General features: G+C 43.6%; 1 protein-coding gene across 1 annotated transcript in view; it reads left to right on the forward strand.

The window, feature by feature from the left end:
• Positions 1–16,175, forward strand: part of MYBBP1A (MYB binding protein 1a) — a 54,672-nt gene that overhangs the window by 22,799 nt on the left and 15,698 nt on the right. The gene's annotated exons all lie outside the window — the stretch shown is intronic.

A 16,175-nucleotide genomic window follows, 5' to 3' on the forward strand; every position in this document is an offset into this window, starting at 1 on the left:
CAAAATTAGTGGAGCCTTATCAATAAAACATTGCAGGGTGAGTGCACAGCTCAGTGTTGCTGGAGCAGGGAATGAGGCCTGTCTGGATTTTCACTGCAGTGGGGGGGCTTTCCACACAGTTAATAACCAAAACCCCTCTAGGCCAGTAGCACTGTCTCAAACTTTCCCACCCCCCAGCTGTACCCTGTGTCTGTCCCCTGCAGAAGTGCATCCTAGATTGATCTTTCTGTTTCATAAATAGCTGGTTTATTGTTTCTGATCATTGGAGGGAATGTGAAGGGGTAGGTGTGTGTTTACAGTAGGGCTGCTTTACTTTATCACTGTAAATTGCAGCTCAGACTGTTTTACCCAACAGAAATGGCTTTGATTTAAAGAAGACAAAAAAAAAAAAAAGTGTGAATTGAGCTATTAATAATTTCAGTGGATGGTAATAAGGATGTGTTACACAAATAACAAATTAATTGTAAGGCACATACTTGATCCCATCCTCAGGAGACCAGAACAGCATCCCAAGCAGACAGCTCCATTATGTGGGCATCTTTGCTTCTCTGCAGGGACTAGCATTGTCCTTCCACCAGGGCTTCCACAAAGCTGCGTGAGCTTTGTTTGCAGAGCCTGTTTGCCTGTGGGTGGGAGGAGTAGGGGAGGACATGTGGAGTGTGTGGGAGCTGGGTACAGAACATGGATATACTGCTGTTCAAACACAGGCACATGGAGAGTGAGCTCTGGAAAGCCTGGGGAGCTTGGAGTTGCAGCTTTACATTTTTTTACAGTGCTTAGTTTTGAGGAATTCTGGCTTCCCAGCATCAGATGTCCAGTTTGTCAGGTCTACAATTAATTTTTCCCACTGATTGTCAATGCAAGTGTGTTTTGGTGGTATCCTGGTGGGTAGGGTAGAAGTCTTTTCCCTCTGACACTGTTCCTGCATGCCTAAAGGAGCAGTGAGGTTGTACAGCCCCATGTTGAAGTAATTTATGAGATAAAACAATATTTTGGGAGCGGTGAGAGCTCTCAAGGCAGTTTTAAGTGTGGCTCCCAGTGATTGGGTTGGTAAGTTTTCTTAGCAGTAAGCTCAACCTGTATAACAAGTTTTAAACTGGAAAGGTGAATTTGCAGTGATCTTACTGAGACTGAAGCTTGTACCTGTGGCCAAGTTCTGCTCCTCTGATATTACTACTGGGGCACAGATGCCTGCAGGAGACAGTAATGCAGCAGTTTCCCTGGAAAAGGAAAGAGATGGAGAGATGGGTGTTATTTGTGAGGGGGGGAACAAAGGCAAGGGATGTTTTAACCAGGGAAGGGGGATTGTCTTCCTACCCTGAATTCATTTAGTACCTGTTTAAACCTGTACATCAGAAAGATACAAGATGTGTGAGACAGTGGATCTGCAAAACCACCTTGTTCCAGGCAGTTCATGCTTCCCAGCTGGACTTCTCACCCGTTGTGAGACCACACTGGCTGCAGGACCCTGTGGCTCGTGCTCTGCTAGTTCAAATGCATTGTGCCTGTGGCAGCTGGAGCTCTGAATGCTCAGTGATATTGGCTGGCCTGTTTTCAAACTCTGCCTTTCTTCAAGTGGGAAGTTAAAGTCCCAAACATGTCTGTGTGAAAGTTAAAATGCTTCAGGCTTTAAAAAAAACCCAGTGTTTGGTTGTCATTCATTTATTGAACTGAGAAATCTGGTGTGGTTTGTGATGGTTTGGGTGGGTTGTTTTTTGTTTGGTTTTGTTTGTGGGCTTTTTTTATTTTGGTTCTTTTCCTGCAGTAGCAGTTGGGATCCCTTTCACAAACTTTTGTTGATCCTTGCCATCCCATATGTATGTTAAACCAACATATAACTTAAGGCTGTACTGCCTTCTCAGAATATGGCCTGCCTCATCCCTGCCATGTGTCCTTGCAGTGTTCTCTGTTGTAGAAAGAAGTGACTAGAAACTACGCAAAATCACTTGATTGCAAGCAGCAACTGTGAAGCTTTTCAAGAGGACCTTTAGTGTGGGAGAAGTGCTACAAGTTAAAGTGAAAAAAAGGAAGGAAGAGGTAAAGAATGACTTTGTAGTGCAGTCTAATCTGTTGACTGCAGCTCTGCAGACTGAGGTCCTAAGAATCAGTCACACTGTGACCTTGTCCTTGCAGAAATGTCTTCAGTGGTGGGAGAATGGGGCCAGTGCCCACATCACAACCTTGGTCTGAACACTTCCCCTTACAGACAAGGTGCTTACAGCAGAGTGAGGTGCAGCTCCATTCCTGGGGTGCAGTAACCAGGCACAAACCTGTCACACACCAGCGCTCCAGGCAGCTCAGGTACAAATGGCAGCTGGGGAAAGCGACCCCAGGGAGAACTGGCATGGGAAAATGACAAGCCATCACAGGTGGAGCTTGCATTTTCCCTCGGAGTTGTCCTGGTGCTAGTGAATTGTGATGAGTGTCTGGCATGATGATCTCACTGGCAGTGCAGTTAGCCAGCAGCATGTGTGTGGTGCTGACAGGATGGGGGAGACTGGAGTCATTTCATGGACAAAGGATGTTCCTGTCAGCCTGATGTCTTCCACAAGCACTAAACATATTCTCTCAAATTCTGTTTGGAGAAAAATGTGTGTGAGCTAGTCCTCACTTCCTCCTTTCTTGGGACAATTCATTCTTACTGCTGCAGTCACTTTCCAGGAGACCTTGACCTTCAAATTTCTTCCTTGTGCCTGTTTCAGTGGCTGTAATGTTGCTTTTTCAATATGCACAAAAGCTTGGTTTTTTTAGTTTGTGCTGATGGAGCATAAACCAGGGATCAAGATGTGTTTAATTTAATGATTATTGCATGACTCAGCTACATACCAGAACCCTCCTGAGCCTTAGGTGAGGAATGTCTTCCTGGTTTATTTTTAGCTGCATTGGTCTGATGAGCAGAGCTACAGTAACTTCTAATTCTGTAAGTGTGCTGGGCTGTCCCTGGGCTGATGCTGTTGCAGCACAAACCCCTGAGTGCTGCAGTGGCAATTGTGGTGAGGTTCTCACTGCAGTATCCCCCCATTCCCATATATGAGGGCTGGATGAGTCCATGAACTAATGTTTCTGCCCTAAAAACTCTCTCTGTGAGTGTGAGGATCGGGTGAAGAGGGAAAACGTGTGGCTGGTTGCACTGCAGTACCCAGGTGTGCTGCTGATGCAGGCTCCTGCAGGCAAGGGCACCTGGCAGCTCCCAGTTGGAAACAGGCTGGAGCACAGCCTCTCTGGAAGCCTGGCCTGGAACAGCTGTGCTTTTCCCTGAGAAGTCCAGCTTGTTGGCCAGCAGTATTGGAACCAGTTTGGAAATGAGCACTAATAAATGAAATGTTACTACTGCCAGGAGTAAGGAGTTGTCTCCATCTTTCTCGTGGCAGACACTTAAAACCTCTTCTAGTCTGAAGCTTTTTCCATGGATTTAGGGAAATGGTTTCATATCCATCCCTTGTTCTGTTCCTTTGGGAAAGGCACTGGGAGTGTACACATCAACACCATTGCTAAGAGCCTCTGCAATTACTTTAGCACTGTGGTCACGCATCAATTTGAATGCATTCCTGCCTTCTTATTTACATTCAAAGCTATATTGATTGAGGATGTTGCAGTAGCTGGAAGCTGGGTAATGAGGCTATATTTGTCCATCAAGTGAGTTTATTTTCTGTGATTTGGCTGGAACTCTCCAGAGCTGATGTAAGTGCAGAGCTGTCATGAAACTAATAAAAGTAATTTTACTTAGTGTGGAAATGAGAATGGGCACTGAGACAGAGTTCAAAATGTCATCTTATGTCATACAGATTCATTAGTATTTCAGAATGTGTTTTTATAAAACTGTCTGTGACAAGGAACCCTTTAAGATCTATCTAACAGGGAGTGTATTTTAGGTAAGTTGCTAATTAATCTTGGTGCTTTGGCAGTCTCCCCAAAGGGATCAAACATATATACACATAATTTTACACAATTGAAGCAGGTCTGTGCCAGAGCTGCCATCACCAGAAGAGTAAAATATGATCCCAAACTCTTGCCAAAGAGGTCTTGGCTGGTTGACAGTTGTCCTTCCGAACAGTTTATGTCCTATGTAAATATCTAAGTTAAAAATTAATTAAACTTCAACACAGCAAGAGCAGTAAAAGTGCTGCAAAGCCTCAGAAGCCGGCGCCCCTCTGTGTGAGTGTTTGGGAGTATTTCACTTCATGCTGGGGGAGATGAATGGATCCCTACATTAATGCTCCATGCCCTGCCTGTGTGCTCACAGATAACTGCCAGCAGGTAGTAGAGGAAGAGCTTGTTATGGAACATTTTGCATAAGCTGTTACTAGAAATGGAGCAAAATAAACCTCCCCTGATAAGAACCAGCACCAGTTCAGCTCTACCTCCTTTGTATCAGGAGTGAGCACTGGGCAGGCAGCTGGTGGGAGTTGAGCAATAGGCCATGAGTGAAAGGAGGCTCCCTTCCTTCAGAGCATCCTCTGTCCTTGGCACAGGTCAGACACCCTGTGCCTGTGTCCTCTGTAGCGGTGGCACTGGTGGACAGACCTTCAGAAGGTGAATTGTCTGCAGGCAGTGAGATCCAAGGCATGCAGTGCTGGAGAATCCATCCTTTATATATTCCTTGGTTCAGTATGTTCCCTCTCCTCAATAAAAAGAAATCATTTGCAGCTGGAAAATCTACGGCAAACTGACATGCTTTGGCTCCAGTCAGTGTCCTGTTCCTGTTTTTGTTTTGTGTAAGGTGATGGTCAAGGAGAGTCTGTGTTTTGCAAGGTAAGGCTAAACTATGGATGGGCTCTTGGGCATTCTTGATCTCTTTTTCATCACGAGCCAGCAAAGCCCTGTGACATGAACTAGCTCTGGATATGTAAACTGTCCACTAAAGTTGAAGGGAAAGCAGTTGAATGCTTAAATGCTTTGCTGGTTCAGAGCCAGAATACTCTACATTTTTGTGCGGAGATTTTTAGTTCCAGACCTTTAGGATGGTTGTGCATGTGGATTATTGCATCCCAGCCTTTCATTTTGGAGAGTGTTTCTTGCGCTGGGATTGTGCAGAAAAAACATTTTCCTTCGGTGAGCAGGAGGACATAGCATCTATAAATAGTCTCTGATGTTCTTTGGAAAGGTGTCTGATGCCACAGCAGAACGTGTCTCCCTGAGGAATTGCTTTCTAAGCTGTGTTTCTCTCTCAGTTGTGTGAGACGGTTGAAAATTTTAAAAGGTCTGTTTAAATTTTTCAGGTCCTCCTGATTGCATCTAAAGCTGAGTGCTCGAAATCCCATGGCATGAGTTTTCACTTGTATTTGCATTGAGAACTTGGTGTGCTGGTGGTGTATTTCAGTTGAATGTGGGACCCCTGTCACTGAACCTGCAGGGTCACTTGGGAGCATCATGACTGTTGTGAGCTGTTCATGTTTGTTTATTTTTCCTTCATACAGTTTTTTTTTTGTTGTTGTTGTACTTCTTAGTGCCTTCTAGTGGCCTCTCTGTCTTTTGCCAGAAGTGTCTAACAGACGGTTGTCTGCATTGCCCACAAACAAATCCATAGTGATACCAGGCATTAATTGACTGGCACAGAGAAACTGCCCTGTTTATCTTTATATTCCACCATATTCAGTGTAGCACAAGCAGAATATAAAAACGCTTCTGTTTGCCTCTTTATTGTGATTCTGGAGGTCTAGGCTGTATTTATTCGGCTCCCTACTGTTCAGCTGGTTGTGTTGATGATCATGTAGCAAATCCTCAGTAATGGAGGAAACATTCTAGTCTGTTCCTGGGAAGAAATTAAAAAATTAAAAGGTCACATAAACTTTAATTCTTGCTGTAGACACAGCTGCTGGGAAGAGCTGTCCAAGGAGGGAAGTGCTCCAGAGCAGTAACAGCCCTGCATGTAGGATGGACTTGCTGAGTTTGAGCTAAACCATATTGCAGTGATTTTCCAACTCTGAGTAATTTCCTAGCCTACTAAATTAAACTTGCCATCTGACACATGGGGAGTTGATAGTTTTTAAAAACTGAGTTGATAGTTTTTAAAAAGAGATTGAACCACCCAAGTGTGTTGTGCTCAGCCTCCCAAACACAGCCCCTCCAACAGTTTGAGGAGTAGGTGTTTGTGTAGAGCAAATGGGAAAAGTTTGCTCGGAGACAAGGTCATTGCCATGTATTTAATAATGGCCTAACAAACACAGGAGGGGAAGAAGTGGCTGTGGTGTGACAAAATTAGTTACTCTCAGTCATATGGACTCAAGATATATTAATGCTGCAAAATATATTAAAAAAAATCAGGATAGAATCCTGTGGAAGTTCTGGGGAATGATTTATGTTCTGCTTACAGTGAGCTGTGGGATCTTGGTGTGGGAGTACTAGGAGGTGTGTTGGAAGGGTGTTTTGTTGGCAAGTGAATAAAGATTAGGGCTTCTGCAGCATAAAATGAAATGCCAATCTGGGCTCTGCTCACCGACAAGGATGTCCCCAAGTGTTTGTGTACTAGGTGGCAGGTCCATTTCTGTTGTAGTATGGGGACGTGGGAGTAGTGGAGTTTGGCTGCTTCTCTCTCTGCTTTCCCTTGGCACATATTAAAACGCCACTCTGCAAACGTTGAAGAACAAGAAAGGAGTTCGGGTAGCTCTGCAGCATTCTCAGCAGCCTCCACACAGAACAGGGTTTCCAGCCCTGTCCCTCTTCCCAAGGGCACTGTGCCCTCTCTCTTGTCATCATGCCTCTCTCAGTGGATCCTGCAGAATGAAAAGAGGTCTGCTGGTGAGCATCCAAAACAATGAATCTTCAAAGTTCAACCCAGTACAATTTCCAACTTTTTTTTTTCTTAGCAATGCTTTATTTCAATATTCCAAGCTAACAATTTTACTGGCGTGCGAGTACCATTTTTTAATACTGCATGGAAGCTAAACTGCAGTGGTTGATGTTTGAGTGAATTGGAATTCTAATTTCTCATTATCTGCTGATAAATGTTCTCAAAAGATGAAAACCTTTGTTCTTGCAATATCAAACCTGGTCTGGTGTATCAGGAGCAGCAGCTGAAAGCACACACTGCCTAGGCAACATGGGCTTTTTTTAAATGTGTGCTGCTCTTAAATCTCCTAAATTATTAAATTAGACTTCAGCAAAGTCTCCTTAAATAGGCTGCATTATGCTGTAGCTGCCTTCTGAATTGCCTCAAGAAAATCCTGTTGGGAGTCTCTTCTGAATTGAGGGCTTTGCTGTGCAGGAGACAACTGCCTTGGAAAGTTTAGTGAGGAGCAGTGAGGGTGAGGCAGCTGGGACAGTTTTGGTCTTGGTCTTACCAATGTGTGTGAGTAACTTAAGGTGTCAGTGGAGCCTCTTGGTGTTCAGTACTACAATATATAAATACTAAGTTAAATAGAAATTGGCAAAATTAAAGCGTTGGGGATGGGTTTGGTTGGGATTTTTTTTTCAGGTGGAAAGCCAGACTTGAGAGAAAGGAGAGTGTCCCAGATGATTTCCTGAAGGATTTCTTGGTCATGTTTCTTTGAGCCTCAGATACTGGATGTCCTGCAAGGGTCTTTGCTTTGTCTTCTTAACAAAAGTACATTTCTTGCTCTGATGTTTAGAGTGAGAAACTAGTAAAAGCAAACTAGAAATGCTCCAAAATAAATAGGTTCATATTAAGAAATCAGTTTGGTTTGGATTATTTTTTTTAAATGTGACTGTATCCTTAATGGGGGAGAGAAGAAGGAAAATAGGCATATTTTCAGATTATTATTTTTAATGTGGGAAAGGGAGGCTTGGTTGCTTTGCACAGAGTCCATTCCTGTTCTTTTCTCCTCTGGTCTCAGTATGTCCTGTGGTACCAGTATTCCCCACCAGTGTTTCACTCCTGTAACTGGGCATTACAGGAAGAGCAAAAAACCATCAGAGCTCATGGATGCTAATCTGTGTTCTGCTGCTGATTTATCTTGTGTCCTCATGGCTCACTTAATAATGGCATCTTTTCATTTCCCAGGAATTCAGGGTAATAATATATTGACTTGTTTTTTTTTTGAGCAAAATGTTTAGATTGATTGGCCTTTCTGATATGATAAGTGGTTACCCCAGGGAGAAATGAGTCTCTGTGTTGACCAAAGCAGCAGTCCAGTGTATGGATTGCTGTGTCCCAAGGGTCTGCCTGTTGGCCTCTGCTGAAAGAAGAGTGCAAGGTTTTCCCCAGCCCTGAATGCTCAGCATTTGTTGTATGCCAATGAAACCCTCAGAGCTGGTATCTAATCCCATCAGCCAGGCCTGGCCCAGGGGGGCCTGGGTATTATTTTATCTGATTGTTGTTTGGACTGCACAGATGTCCTGCAGACCCTTTGTCTGAAGCAGAAAACCTGCCAGTGCACCCCAGTATTTAACATGCAGGTATCCTCTGAAAAACTGCACTGTCAGATCTCTCTGTGTATTGATTCCTGTCTACTCCCTTTAAAATACGGCAACTTCTCATTTGTATCACTGTGTCTTGTTAGACTGTGCTCACCATACAAGAAAGCTTTAACTTTTAATTATTTTTTTTTGCCTCTCCCAGCTGCCAACAGAACAGTGCTGAAGGAAGCAGCTGTACCTGTGCACACTTGTACTGGGCACAGATGTCCTGCTGCAGTGAGCAGACTCTCCCAAATTGGCCCTTCTGGTTGGTCAAGTGCAAGCTGAGGCTTTTCCTCTGGCAAGAACACCCTCCAGAGCACTGTTTGTAGGAGAACCAAGCAATGAAAAAGTCCATTCCTTGGCAGCAGTGAAGAGAATGTGATTTGCAGAGTCCCTGGTTAAACAATTAATGATGGTTTAGGGCATGAAGAACCCTGTGTGTGAGTGAATGCTGTATATGAGGTCTGCAAGCTGTATAAATGATCTGCCAGGACTGCTAGTCCTGGGGTTTCTGCTGTCTCAAGTACATTTAAAACCCATCTGTTGTGGCTGTGTCAGTGAAATCAATGAGAATCTTTACCTGCAGGGTCTAGACTGACACAACTCCTGTAGGTACAGCAGCATTATATAAAGGTGGTTTGTGTGAGGTGTAGCTCAATCCACATTTTCAGCCAGATTGAGCAGCAGTGGTTAAAGTGCTTGTCATGCTATAGCCATTCTCAGGTTGTGGGGGAGGAGGAGGATGTGCCAGTGTGACTAATGGCATAAACTTTCTGTTGTCTGGCAAATCCTCAGTCACAGCAGAATGAAGTGAGCACCTCATCTGATCAATCAGCTGCTGCTCTTCAGAGCCCTGGGAGTAGCAGTGGAATCATAACAGGTTGCTTAACTTCTCCTTGCTGCTAGAGCAGGACACCTGAGCCATAGGTGAAGGATGATAAAAATAGACAGGAGAGGGGAGTTAGCAGGAGGGGTGGGAAGATGGAGATTCCTTTGCAGACAGTTTTGTCTCTGCTCCAGGGAGCTTTGTTCTTTTCCAGAAGAAAGGTAGCAACACCTGAAACCCAAAAGTAGACTATCCAAACTAGGGACCAAGGTTTGATCTAGCTGCACATCCTGTGGTTTTCCTCTACTTGGAGGCACTTTTGTCATCCCTGAGTCTTGGTCTTGAGCCTTTCTCATGGAGATGAGGGATCCAGTTCACCTGCTACTTCAGCAGGTGATTGCTTTTCCATTTTTTCCACTGCTGAGATAGTGACTGGGAAGTTGAGCTGCAATGGAATTACTGTATGGATGTATTTTCAAACAGTCCCAGGAGGACACACAACCACTTTTTGTTTGCACATTGCTGTTCTGCATGTTTAAACCAGCCAGAAGGAGAGGTTTAGGAATAAAAGTTAAACCCACAGAGTTCATTCATCATTTTTGTGCTCCAGAAGGCCTGAACAGATCATCTCTATGATGCTGGTGGTCAAATGAGCAAAACATGTCTTGTATGGCGGTTATTTTCAATGTGCTAATTATATGTAAGGTGTTGTGAGTGGTTTAAAGGTACCTGCCAGATCTGTGGAAATCTGCATTTTTAGGAAGGAAGAACAGATAAAGATGTCTAAAGCTGGGCTGCAGTGCAGGTTGGCTTGCCCTAAATCACTGAAGACTGCAAGAGCTGGATGACGTAGGATGTTTGGTGGGAGTACACTGAAATTGCCTTTCTTGTCCAAGGTTGTAAAATGTGATTTAGGTGTCACTTAAATGCTTTACATGTTGTAATTAACCAGCCTTGCAAAATTTTTCTCATCCGTTTGTCACAGGAACTTACTTTAAGCTATAGAACATCATTTGTTTTCATCACTTTTTAGCACGGAGTATTTTATTCCTGAGCTCGTAAATCTCCTTTTTTTTTTTTTTTCTTTTTGGCAAGGCCACCCTGAGGGAGGAACCTGCTTTCTGGCCCAGAGCATGTGTGGAGCACTGTGAAGGTGTGGGAGCAGGGGATGGTGGATGATGGGTGAGGGGTTCTGCTAAGTTTTCACTTCTGCATTCTTCTACGATCTCTGTTTCTGGAGGCAGGAGGACAGACCTGACTTCTGACTGCTGCTGATCTTGGACAGCAACATCACACCTTGTCAGGGCTGGCTGAGGGAATGCATTGAAAAAGCCATTTTGTTAGTCTGAGGACACTGGGTTCCAGCAGGAATTACTGAATTTGGCTCCAAAGCCAGGAGATCATACACGAGATGTTTTCATGGTCATTGTGGGGAGTGTGAGCTCTCTCTGACCTGTGCTTTCAGGTACCAGGAGTCTGTCTAGTGACTGACAATGTCCTTGTGCCAGGCAGGACAATGGAGCCAGCCAGGAACAGGGTGCAGGGAAGGCTCTTCTCAGGTCCCTTAATCAGAGGGATAACAGGGTAAATTTGGGGTGACAGTTGATGTCTGATTTTTAAACCAAGAAATAGTTGTGATGTTGCTCAGATGTCCTTGCATGGGCAGTTCTGCACAGCTGAACATGCCAGCTACATCCTCCTAACAATCCACTTATCCCGGAAGCTGTGAGCACTTTCCACACTGAAAACTTTTAGACGGCTACTGAATGATAGTCTTGGCTCTACTATTTGTGTATGCCTTGTTTCACTGGTGGTGAGGAGGGAAAATGAGCTTTTGTTTCCAAAAATAGTTTTCTTAAGCCACTATTTCTTAATAGTTTTCAAAGCCAGGGCTTTGTCTTATCCTCCCTCCCCATTGGATTTGAAATACGTATGAATCATGTCTGTGTGCACATGCTGTGTGTGAGATAGTGCACTTACAATTTGGGGATTGAAGAAAAGTGATTTGGCAAACGTTTCTTAAGCACCTCTGGCTTTCACTTTTTCTATCTAAAGCATTCAAATAAGTTTTGTATGTTTTAAGTATATGGTATATACAGCATAGATGATATTTACAGCCATTGCCTCTGAACAGACTACTGGGAATTTGCTGGGTGGAACAGATCCATTGTTGTGGGTCTTGTCCCATCCCTCTAATAATTTGTCCTTTTGAATAACCTTCAAGGGTGAGTTTCTAGCTCAGATTCAGCTGACAAACTGATACCAAACAGACTTGTAGCTCATGGGCTCAGAAATACTCAAATGAATGAATCAAACCTGGCTGAGAAATAAGAGACCCTGAAACTCAAAACTGCTCTGTTGGAGCCTTTGTCTCCATCCCACATCCAGTGTGAATGTAAAATTAAAATAGTTTGACTGTATGAGCAGAAGTGAGGGTAGAGGTAGATTGGATCTTGCTTCATGGCTTCGGATGCTATTTGTTTTCTTTTTAAAAAAGCTTTAAGAGTAATTGGAAGAGGCTTTTGCTGTGATGCTCTGGATCTCCTGCTCTGTAGTAACAAATGACAGGTTGTTCTTCTGTAACCAATACCGCTGTAAGGTGGAGCTTTTGGATTTTGGAGTGGGTTGGCTGGTTTATTTCAAACATGTCATAAATTACAGATAGCTGAGGAATTTATTTCATAGTTTATTTATTACAATTCAAAGAAAACTTATTTAGAATTCCCCATATTCTTGGCCTCTGTTCTTTTACCCAGCTTTCCTGGTAGCATTTGTCACAAGTGCAGCATGTGATTCATGAGACTGGAGTCTCAAAGGGCTTGGGAGGAGAGAATTTCTAGAAGTGCAATTATTTTTTGCCATATCCCTGTTGCTGTAGAATAGTCTTAATGCTGAGGATTACACACTGAGAGCTGCTGTTTTATGCTGTGTGCTGGCACTGAGTCAGATGTGCTGGCAGGGCAGGCTCTGTGCCAGAAGGGAGACATCAGTGCTCTGAAATACCAGTGGCCTTTGTGGTGTGATATCAGCTGTATATTTTTGTCTCCTGGACTTCCAAGAGCAGTGGAATGTTGATACTACTAAAACTCCTGATGCTTCTGCACTTCTTAAAATGTATTTGCATTGCACAAACCTGTAATTTTTCAAGTAAAATGGTTTATATATACATGTGTATATATAACATAAAGGGGATAAGATGCTCTTGCTACACTTGGTGACATGTTTCATGTTAATAAACTTTGTTCATGCTGCAAAAACAACAGCCAAAAGATGAGGGAAAATCCATCTTCGTGTCTTTGGCTAGCATTTAAACTCCCCACTGCTTCTTTTACAAAATGTAAGGAGGTGTGATAAGCTCAAATACTGTCCTGGGTCAGATTTAATGGGAGTTTTTGTCCTGCCATGTGCTTGAGGCAAGCCAGGCAAACTTGCTGCCTCTTTTCTGAAAGCTGGAAATGGCTGTCAGGGAATTTGGAAGGGTTACTCAGCTGTAGCCTGCAAACTGCTTTGGGATCACCCAGCAGAGCAGCTGTGTGAAAACTCAGAGTTGGGGTTTGGTGTGTCACAGTGCAGGCACATCTTAAGGCTCCTGCTCCTCTGATGGTGGCAGTGGTGGCTGCTGCTTTCAGTGTCTTTTCCCTCAGGAGTGTGCCTGGGTGGCAGTCTTTTTTCACTTGTTTGCGAAGCCACCTCCAGCCAGTATCCTAAACCACCTGGGACTGAAAAGTGTTTATTTTTGCATCAGAAACAAGTGTCCTTCTATTTAACAGAGTGCTTTTCTTTGGAAGAACAACTCTGAATTTAGGTCATGCCTTCATCTCTTCAGGATTGCAAACAGAATCTCTACAGTCTTGCAAAGGCTTGTTTGTTTTGTTCTTTTTCTCTTTCACAACTGCAGTGATTGAAAACATCTCCATCTGTTCCCCTCCATCCAGCTCACCTGGCTGGTGACTGGGGAGAGCAACTTCCGACCTACCTGTGCTAGAGACCTGCTGTCAACGGGAAAACAGTGGCTGGATTGGTGGGGGTTTAACCATTACCATATTTAATGGTTAGGCCAGATGTCTTGTCCTTCCCTGTGCAGGGTAAAGTTGGGTTGTGTGCAAACTCCACTCATGCTCCTTTTTTGTATCTGACACATCTTGGTGACTGCAGTGAGCACATTGCCTGTTTCAGAAAGGAATCCCAACATTGTGCACAGGATGGTGTTTTGTGTAATTGTTGTAGATAAGAGAGAAATGAACAAAGCCACGGAAAATCTTAGGGTCAGCACTGCCCTTAGTTATTGCTTGTTCTCTGCTCCCACGTGGACTGATAATGAGCCTTTCTGCCTTATTTAGTAGTATGCTTGATAAATATATGTGGGAGTCTGTATGTGTATCTACTGTGCCTGCTTGAAAAGACTTCCCTTGTATTTTATTTTTTTTACAATTTTTACTGTTTTATGTTCTTTTTAGAAACTGACATTAAGGAGAAAATTATGGCAACTGGGTGGCTTTTAGTGCATAGGATGCACTGCAGCATACAGCTCCCTTTAGAAAAAGCTCTGATCTGGCTGTCAGCTGCTTGTAACTATTCTCACACATTCTCATTTCAGAGACTGTGGATATGGGGGGATGACAACCCTCTTTTCTCAACTGGACTGGAGTTTGGTAGCTGGGACTCTTGAGTCTCCCGCTATTTTTGTCCATTTGGGAAGTGTTGATAATACTTGGCTCTCTTGTAGGGCTGTCAGGAACACAGCAGGCTTGATTTGGCACTGAGAAAATGCAGAGAATCTTCTATGATATTCTTGGGGACAGTATTGTTCTGCCAGCCTCCAAAACTGCCAAATGCTTGTAAGACATTCCAAAATACCAGTGTTGCTGGGGAGGGCAGGAGGGAGAGAGGCAACTGGGTTGTCAAGTGCTTGAGCTCCAGGTATGTGCTGGATTTTATGGAAGTACTCTCCAAACTTCAGATTGCTGCTGGTCTGTGATTTGATGGTAAAACATGCAGCTGGTCATGTGTAAAAGACACATCATGAATATATTAAGGGTGAATGATGAGCTGTGAGAAATTACAAGGGCTGAAAATATTGATGCAAAAGATTGGAGCTGGCTGGGGTGGTTTGGCTCCTCCTAAGGTGCTCTGTGTGTGGTTCTGTATTTCAGAAGTTTTGATGAAAGCTTTGCATCATAGAACTGAACATGGGTAAATTTTGTGACTGTTCTTCATTTCTGAAAAGATCTTTTTTGGATTACTAAAATCCGCTACTAAAATTTGGTGGTGCTCCAGTGACGTGTTTCCAGAAGTGGCTGGGGATGGGAAGATCCTCATTCCCAGGAGATGGCTTCAAAAATCCCCTGAGCATGCTCATTTTGTTTTTTAGGCTATTTTCATTAAAAACATTGAGTGTTTGCATTCCCGGAAAGTGGGATGTGTTGAGATGGGCAAGAAGGTGGCTTGTGGTGTCTCTGACTAGCCCTCTAAAGCAGGTGTGGGGTGATGAACGTTCACTCCCATGTGCATGAATGTCACACCTCTAACACATCTGCTTTCAGCTGCATTGTGCCCATGTATTGGAGAAGATAAAACAAGGAAAATGAAATGCAACAGCAGAGCTGTTTCTCTGCCACCTCAAGGAAATGACTCCTGAAGACCTGACTGACTTTGGGTCTCTCTTTACTTATGGAAAGTGCTCATACTCTTACCCCCCTTTGTATGAGATGATAAAGCAAAGCTCTTTGTGCCTGGTGAAACTCCTGAAGGTCATGAAAGGGATTGTTCTTTGAGTGTTCAAAATCCTTTTTGCAATTCCTGCCAGGGACTACTCGACAGGGAGCTATTCCATGCCCTCCCACCCAGTGGTTTGATGTTTCCCAGCCCTGATAGATGAATTGTGGCTGAAAAGCCATTGCTGAGGACTGTTGCTTTCCAAGAGGATGTGGCAGCTTTGTGCTCCTGGTTGCTGGATTGTTTTCTTTGGTACATTTGCCTGTTAAGCAATCTTCTGGTGACATCAGGATCCTTTTGCATGTGCTTACGGATGCTGTGAGTGACATGTGATGGTTGCACCACCTTCTAAAGAAAGCTTGGTGCCCCTCCTGGTTTGGTTTGAATTTGCTGAGGTGGGATGGCATCAGCAGGAGGATTGAGAAGTGGGTTTACCCTTGGAGAAAGATTGAAGAACTTGATTTTAGTTTTGGTTCTGCCCCTGATGTTTTTGGCTGAGTCCACTGATGTCAGTCCCTCTCCTTGTGGTTTAACTTTGGTGTTGAAGTGTTCAGTTTGCTGTGAAAGAATAGGCTGTACAAGGGCTGTATGTTAATAACAGCTCTAGGAGCAGAGAAGTCATTGACTCTGGGATGAGTATGATAACCTTAAACTATAGCATAGCATGGTGCTGATGACCCTGTAGTTATTAGTGTCATGTTTACTCTCTAACTGAGATGTTCTTAAACCAAATTTTATTTCAACCAACAAGAAAATATTTTATTTTTTTGTTTCAAATGAGAAAAGTTGTTCGTGCTTAGTACTAAATTATCATTGGTTTAAAAAACAATCAGGAAAAAGAATAATTTTGAGTAGAGCAATAGCAGTGTTTTAATTATGTGAAACTCAAAACACATTTTCACTTTTCTGGAATCTAATACACAGGCTGGAGGTGTGAAAGCTCTGAGTGTGACAGAATTACTGAAGAGTGCTAGCACCAGCCAGGATCCTCAGATGATTGGGTGTTCTGGCTTCCTCATTTATGTCACACAGAAGGGAATGCCCAGTGGTTTGGATTTTTTTTCCCTTTCTTTTAAAATACTTTTCAAGCTTAGTGCTTACTGAAGGGCAGGTCCCATTCAGGGACTGCTGTCAGTGCACTGTATGAGTCTCAAGTCTCCAGAGCTCCCATTCCGTTGGATGGTTTGATTTCCTCCCAGTTCTTCTCCTCATTAAATTGCAGTGCTCCTACGCACTGCTGACTGGAGCAGTCCCCGAGCTGGCCCTTGTCACTGGT

This window comes from Chamaea fasciata, unplaced genomic scaffold (genome assembly GCF_029207755.1).
Source record: "Chamaea fasciata isolate MVZ Bird 193981 ecotype frontalis unplaced genomic scaffold, bChaFas1.0.hap1 SCAF_21, whole genome shotgun sequence".
Lineage (NCBI taxonomy): Eukaryota > Metazoa > Chordata > Aves > Passeriformes > Sylviidae > Chamaea > Chamaea fasciata.